The sequence below is a fragment of the Petromyzon marinus genome, chromosome 20, assembly GCF_048934315.1.
Source record: "Petromyzon marinus isolate PM22_M1 ecotype Great Lakes invasive population chromosome 20, UKy_Petmar_22M1.pri1.0, whole genome shotgun sequence".
Classification (NCBI taxonomy): domain Eukaryota; kingdom Metazoa; phylum Chordata; class Hyperoartia; order Petromyzontiformes; family Petromyzontidae; genus Petromyzon; species Petromyzon marinus.
The window spans coordinates 4443607-4452070 of NC_133686.1; the positions used below are offsets into that span (position 1 = coordinate 4443607).

At 42.4% G+C, this 8464-nt stretch overlaps 1 long non-coding RNA gene across 1 annotated transcript; it reads left to right on the plus strand.

Annotated features, from left to right (window-relative positions):
* The first annotated feature begins 928 nt into the window (after positions 1–928).
* LOC142925350 (uncharacterized) lies at positions 929–6656 on the plus strand. The gene is made up of 2 exons (XR_012942328.1): positions 929–4174; positions 6222–6656. It is a non-coding gene; the product is annotated as an uncharacterized LOC142925350 (long non-coding RNA).
* The last annotated feature ends 1808 nt before the right edge of the window (positions 6657–8464 follow it).

Consider the following 8464-nt stretch of genomic DNA (forward strand, 5'->3'; position numbering starts at 1 on the left):
GCCGCCTTGTATTCCGAGATATCTCGCATTTTGGGCGATTTGCTCGTAGGTAGCAAAGTTTGACAGTACACCGCTCATATATCGGTGTTTGATTTTCAACTGCATGTTTTTCAGACATCTTCGGTTTTATTAATGTAACGAGAGGGCAGACAACTGTGATAGCGTTGTTTATTTCTGGCCACTTTATGGTTTTGGCCTGTAGTCATCGACCTAACAAAAACCGCTAAACTTTAATTTCGATACAGTACAGCAATGTTGTATTTTTAATACTGTACAACACATGTCTTAAAAGTACACATACTTCAGTCTACATGTGGCATGCATCTTGGCACATGTAGACTGAAGTCTATGTTGCTGTTTGATAATAAACAAAACATATAGTATACTCGATTTACTTTTCAATAATATCATTGCACGTTTTCACATGTAAAGCTAACCACAATAAACCATGTCAAATGCTGAGAACGTGTCCAAATTACATGTTGTGCAGTCATGTAAATATTCATTTCAAAGCTTCTTATTAAAAAAAAAACATGATAAGTGCCCTTCGAAAAATAGCTATATTACGACTCTTTGAGGCTTTCATGGACACATAAATGGCATTATATCTGAAATAACATAATACAATCAGAACATTATTCATAATAATATTCATAATAAACCTTTCTGATCTCCCTGATCTCGATCATATCCCTGTTCAATGAAAACGTCTGGGCCGGTTGCTGAGCGCCCCCTTTAGGGAGTTTCACATATCTGGTAAAATGCACCCTTTACTTGATACTTAATGTACAATAAGGTCCAGATGTCTTGCGACCCCAAATTAATTGACCCCTTACCATTTATTTTGCACATTCATTTTTGTTTTAAATAACACTTACTTTAAAAATATTATATTTCACGGAATTTAATGGGGGTCACAAGACATCTGAACCACCCATCACACTACCGCATATTGTATTTCGATTATATGTCACAATTCTTATGCTTATTTTACCCAGGAAAGCCTCACTGGTTCTCATGACTATTTATCAGGAAGAGCTTTGCCAATTTTTCGCGGGTGATGATTGCTATGTATGATCACAATTAAGGCTTAACCGTAATTAATCTGATTTATAATACTGTATGTTAAGTAAAATAGCGTACGTAGAGGTTAAACATACATAAAGTAACTCGACTTTTCATTCTGTCAACATTTTAGTCCATTGGGGGGGGGGCTCATTCTGACTGGAAGAATTCAAGGACATGTTATATTGAATTTGACTTATGTATTGAATTTGAACCACGTCAAACAAAGTAGTGACTGCCGCCTAGACTACAGGACAGATAGTCCTGGCATCAATGTTGTGTCAGATGGGTGGGAATCAGGCAAAAGTGTCCTTATTAAATATTTGAGTTAAACCTTAACTTGGTTTATAAAGAAAACTATAGTTTTCAAAAATACTGCACTGTATTTGCAATGTATTGATTTTGTACAAATTAAAACAGGAATTCTAACTACTGCAAATAAAATATCCCCTCAACCATAACATTCACAGCAAACATGCAACATTGGGCATGCGCTTGGACTGTTCGGCCAACGTTAGCCCAACGTTCCACGTTTACTGGGTTCTTACCAAACTGACCAATAATAGATCTTTATAGTATAGTAATAGGTTTTACCCTTTTAACTGGCACAAAAACTGACACCTTTATTCAAGGCATCATGTTTGCAATAACCACAACATAAGCAGTCAAAATGCAAACAAAAAAGACAACTCTGGTTGCATTTTGACTGCTTGTGTTGTGGTTATTGCAAACATGATGCCTTGAATAAAGGTGTCAGTTTTTGTGCCAGTTAAAAGGGTAAAACCTATTACTATATCTTGTTACTGGCAAAGGAGGTCTCATAAAATAGCTCTTTAGTTACAGCGCATTACAACTGTGTCACCACAATAGATCAACTTCAACACAGTAGTGTACAATAATGCCAACCATATGCCCCACCATTATTCACCAGTGTGGTGAAGTATGGAAGAAAAAAAACTCCATGACCAACAGCGTGGGGAAGGAAGGGGGGGGGGAGGTCATCAGCCGTGATCAATCCAGCAGTGGATTGATCTTGACTCATGTTGAATGAATGTCAACGCGCTGGGTGGGGGTTAAGTGACAACCCCACGTGACACGAGGCGTGCCTCCTTCACCACGTGGCACGGAAACGCGATCCCACGCCTGCGATGCTCTGCGCGCTTATGAATTTATCTGCAGCACTATCATCATCGTTCATCACTACAGCAGCAGCCCGGCACCCTCTCCTGACCATAATATAGCAAACCTTGCCGTCACCGTTATAACCACCATCATCATCATCTTCCATCACGAGCAGGTCGGGAGTTTCCTGGATATCGTCATCATTGAGCACCGTGCCACCACTATCATCATCATCAGCTTCTTCCATCACGAGTAGCCAGGCCACTTGCTTGATCATCATCTCGCGCCGTGTCACCATCTTCATCATCACCGCAGCCACCATCACGAGCAGCTCTCATCACATTCATCCTTATATCATCATCACCATCACCGCCACCATAATTATAGCAGCTGCGGCACCCAACACCGTGCCATCATTACCACCATCATCTTCATCACCACCACCATCACTGCTTGCTGTTAAGTGCCAGTGAGCCGATTGGAGCCAGTCCTCTGGCACGACCAGTCAATCCGGCTCCACCAGTCCGTGCTTGCCTCCTCCACTATGACCAGTATGTCCAGATCCTCCATCCGGCTTGTGCTACTGTTGCGCTGGTGGTTCTGTTCACAATCGGCCGGGGTATGTGTGTGTGGGCAATTAAGTAGAGGATAATAATATACTGTAACAGCGCATACCAGCGCTGAAGAAATGCATACCTGTCAACCCATACGGTATACCCGTGTTTTTGTGCAGGGAAATTGAGTTTTTAAAAAGACCGTGTCTTGTTTGTGTTTCTCTCCTAATGGGACGTTGAGATTTATAAGGGCACGGGGTGACCAACAAGGTTTGAATTGGTCTGTCACAAGCTAGGGCACTGACAAGGGTTTGACAGGTATGGAAATGTGTTTACAAATAATGTACTTTATAAGGTAAAAGGTGAATACCCATGGGATTTATTGTTAAAATATAATGCAGAATGTCTCAGCACTCCTTTGTCAATTTCTAGATGCGCGAAAGCTTGCCTCTCCCCCCCCCACGCGGTGTGGCGGTCATATGGCGGTTGTTTGACCATACTTCACCAATGCGTTCCGTGTGGGCTGGTGACGAGGGTCGCCCAGGACCGGTTCAGATGTCACTAGTCGCCACTGATGTTAGCCTTTCGCCGGGAATCGAGCTCATGCGGTTGGGTGCGCGAACCACTGAAATTGCGCCATCTCGTTGGGGTTGAAGAGGATTGCAGGCTGATTATTTATTTGGAGGGGGGGGGGGGGAGAAACGCAATCGTTACGAGGGTATAATGCAAAAAAAATGCACAGATTGATTTAAGAATTTCATTGGCATCTGCTATCCAATTCCTGGCCACCTCACAGCCTTGGAATTCTGATTTTGGGCCACTGCCCGAAACGTCAGCTGATTATACTCTACATATAATGTGTTACAAGTCCCGTGTTATTGATGAATGCGTCATTTGTTTCTAATAGAGTACAATGTTGTTTTTCCAACTCGCTGGGGACTGAGGTATGGGCCAATGTGTGACCAGGTCGGAAATTTGAACTTCTATAGATAGAACAAACACATTCTGCACTGGGTGAGGGCGGTAATTGGTCCGGGCGGATATACGGTGGTCCCATATATGTGTATGTATGGTGAACTTATTTCGCAACGTACCTAGCCAACCATGCTAATCGTAGGTGCGGGGGAAGGACAACAAACCAAACACAAAACTACAGTTCTAAAGAAATGAGTTTTCAAAATATTCGACGTACTCTATATTACTTTTTTTTGCTTTTCCCAGCCACTGCTCCCAGCGTGGTTTTGCTCTCCTGCGATGTGCTGGCACGCTCAGTGCCGACACAGCAGCAAGACGGTGGGCCTGGCAATGCCCAGCCTGGGCCCTCTGACGCCCCATGCAAGGCTCGCTGTCTTCAGCTGCTCATGGCGAGACCCGGCAGTTTCAGCGTGGTCCTCATGCGAAGAGACATGTGGTCTGGGTCTGCCGAGCAGCAGGTAATAATACATTATTAATTGGAAATTTATTTAAATCCATTCCCAGATATATTGGGATTCGAGCAAAGGATCGATCTAGATTGGAGCTGTGGAAACTTGGGATCAGATTGGATTGGTTCAGATTCAGATTATTGTCCCCCATCTGAACCACGTATACGTTTGCCAATTTACTGCTGGATGAGCGCCTCTCCGGACCTTTGCTGGTTGTGGGGGTTATTTGACCATACTTCACGCTGATCATTGTGGGTTGGTGAAGGTGCATGATGGAGTTCAGTATAGGATTTTTGTGCACTGACCACCACTACTGCACACAACACATTAATCTGTTTTATGGATGTGGTCATACATTCAAGCACTACTCAGGCTCAGCCTTGCTATTAGCTTCTTAGGTCTGATGGGATCAGGTACATTACAGATACATTTGGTCATAGGTAGGGAATGATAATGCCATTGTGATATACTGTAACGAGGAAAGCCTCAATGAGAGTCTCAAGACTTGTTTTTTTTTATTACTGCTTCCATTGATACAAATGACCACCAGCGCTGTCCTACCAGACAGTCTCGCCCCCTTCACCTGATGAAGGCCGCTTGTGTTGTGGCCGAAACGTCGTGAGAATATTATTGTGTTATTTTATTTTATCAATTTATTATTTTATTCTCATTCTACGTGACTTTACCGAAAGAACCAAAGAAGATGCACCAAGGATATGTTTTGCAAACATCTAGTTTAAATGCAGATTTGAATGTCAAGTTCTGGCTGATACAACTTGTTTATCAACCTAAAATGGCCATTTATACATAACATTGCCTTGCAATTTCCAAGTTGGATACGAATCAGCGGTTTCTCAATGTCATCATACGCGCACGTGCTCAACCGCGGCAGAGTTTGCATAACCCTGGCACTCTTCTCCCATGTTGCCGCAAGCGGAGAAACAGGAAGACATAGTATGTGGATCGATTGTCAAGTACCTCAAATCCAGTAACTTGCAACTATGATGCGTGCAACCTGCTGATTTCTATTGTTGGGTCAGTGTGTTTCATGTAGAAGACAGTATGGCACGTACTCCCAACGCATTTGTCAACAACACTGCCTGAAAGAGGAACATGCTTTAATCGGCATCGTTTTGGGTAATGGCCCTTGTTCAAAGTATAGAGGTCCACGTTGGTGTCTTGAGCTATTTGTGCGGTTTTTATCTCGTTTTCCACATGCACTTGTTCTTTTTCTGGGTTATCCAGTTTAACCTTTTTGTACCATCATCTCTTCTCTGACATGGAGCACCTTACCTTCCGAGTACTCTCCCCCCTGCCAACAATATATTTTTGTTCGTCTCCCTTACACACCTGCCCCTCCATTTTGCACAACACCTTAGGATGCAGTCCAATTCAGATGCATTGTATATGCAATAATATTGTATTATCACAGCTGGGCAGCAGTGGCTCGTACCTGTAATCCAGCGCTGTGGAAGCTAGGGTTGGTGGATTGCACAAAAGTTGTGAAACTCCCTTTTGCCTGGAGCCTGGAAAAGGCAGGACAGCAAGTGGACTTATCGGCATCTTCTTTCATCATAACAGGGATAGAGTATTGCCCGCTTGTGCTTGTGGGTTTTCTCCGGGTGCTCCGGATTTCTCCCACTTGTTTAAACGCTCACTGATTGGCTGAAAGCATTTAAAATTAAAACCCAATATGGGATCCTCCTGAAAAAGAGTCAGTGTCGCTCTCCTGGACAAATAAGTAGATTAAATGAATAAAAATATTAATAAAATGTAACAACGATGACAAATATTTAAACAAGAGCTCTGCTTGAAATAATTGAATAAAGGAAGAAGAGAATTGAATAAAGGATTGGGCAAATTGTGAGAGGTTGATGAGTTGTGGTTCGAATGAACGGTATTGTGGTTTCTTTCCCACATGCAAAAATACCCAAAACAAGATTTGGTAAAAAAAAAAAAATCACAAGCAAAAGACTTTGCTGAAATTGTGTCTCAACTCAGCGAGACTCTTTCCTGGCTAAGAAAAGTGTTAACCCGCTGCGTGTGGAATATGCAGGCAAGGTTGGAGTGGGATCTGCGTGAAGTCGTGCACACAGTGTTGTGCCCCACGGTGCATGTGCTGCATATCTTGCGCGACCGCCCGGAGAGTTTCTCAATTCACTTTGAGGCGGAGGAAATTGCCAAGTGGTGGACAATCCTCATCAGCAGCTCTTACTATGAAGTCCAGCGAGGTATTGTCTCCCGAGACAGATGTACTCTTGTGTTGTTTTTTGTTATGTTACAAGAAATTATTTAAATTTCAAACGTTGGTTTTCGTAGCCAGTACTGTAATCCATATTTATTTTCATGTTATGCCGCTTAGTAGTTTTATGCCAAAAATCTTGTCATTAACCATCCACCACATGACAAGATTTGTTATGTTTACAAAGATATGATTTATACGTGCCGATGCATTGATCGAATGCTGACAAATAAAGCTAATTCACACCAACATACGACGTTTTGCTCTAACTGCTTTGAGCTTCTTCAGGAAGTGCACTTGGAAATCGAGCGGGCTGTTTCTTTATACGCACTGACTTTTCTGGCAGTCTGTCCAACAATGAAGGCCACATCTGTGCTTAATGGAGTGTACACCTTGTGTCCATTATCGACAGTGTGTTACTGATGCTAACTGTTACACATTGTTGGCAGTACCAAACCTAACTTTGATCTTGTTTGTTTAGGATTCTAGCGATTGAATCACTTTGGATGCTAAGAAAGAAGAAATGTATTGGGAATGTTGTGAGAGGGGAGAGGTTGATGAGTGAAGTGTTTAAGTGTTGTGATGAATGGATGGGAAGATAATTAGAGGTAAGCGGAGGAGGAAGATGTTGGATGAGATGAAGGAAGGAATGATCAGTCCATGAAAATTAGCAATATAGTCAGGGCAAGTTGGAGAACAGTGGAGATTTTTACCTATGCCGAGGACCTGTAAATTTAGATGCAACATTGTATTGGATTGTGATGGTATTTTATATTTTTGCATTACGTCAAAAAACACTGTGTTAGCATTATGCGAGATGCATGTGACTAAAACATGCATTCTGTAACTAGAGTAATACTATAATGCTGAGTGTGATCATGTGCGTGTTGATAATGCAGTATTGAAACCCTTGCTGTATGTTTTTCGAAACAAAGGAAACACACCGTGAAACCACAGGGGGCACTGTGGGATAGGCTGTGGGACATGATGTTAAAAAACAACGTTTAGTATTTTTCTGTTTGTAACTTTACTCCTTTTTATTCTATATCCTACACATGAATAAACCATACGGTATCAAAATATAAAAATAGGTTGTACCCTTTCTGGAAATAAAGCAGGTGTCAAGATGTTAAAACACCAAACAGAAACTTTTTGCAAGGAATTCTGTCTGCATTAACCACACGTACTTGTGGTGAACACGCAAACAAAAACATGCTCTGATAAAATATATGCATGGCCTTTGAAACTGATTGGTCCACACCAGTGACAGCTTTCTTTAGAGCTTTGTCTCAAACGGTGTTAGACCAGAGGACGCAAGGCGAACGGCTTTTCGAACAGCTGTTCGCCTTTTGGTTAATGCAGACAGGATTCCTTGAAAACAGGTTTCTGTTTGGTATTTTAATATCTTAACACCTGTTTTATCGCCAGAAAGGGTAAAACCTATTATTATATTTTGATACTGGCAAGAAAGGTCAATACAATTAAATACATATTTGCCTGACCACACGGGACTACAATATTCCTATGGATTTTATGACTGTTTTGACAAGCTTAGAGGTAGCTTTTCTCATCAGTAATGGACAAACGTAGCCACGTATTTGCACGGTTATCTCTAAATCATCTCGAATTGTTTCAAACAACACAGAACCGTGTGCGAAATTTACTGATGTCTTTGCAGATTGTGCGGTGGTGTAGTGGTTAGTGCACTGCGCTACGAATCTGGTGACCCAGGTTTGAGTTCCGCTCACGGCCAACACCAGTGACGATTATCTGAACCGGTCCTGGGCCTCCCCTACCGTCGACTCGGCCTCAAATAAGTATCTAGTGTGGTGTGTAAACATCGCCACTAGTGAGACAAAGGCGGTCGGGCGTGCTGGCCTTCATAGGCGCTCGCTAACAGCACTTGCCCCAACAGTCTGTCCAGGCTATAGGGGTGAACCTTTGTTTTGTTGTTGTTGCAGATTGTGCAAACCCCATCAGTGCATCAAGGAACGAGTGCTTTTTGTACGCGTGTGTATGTCTTTTCCGAGATGTTGTTTCCTCTTACGATGGGCTTT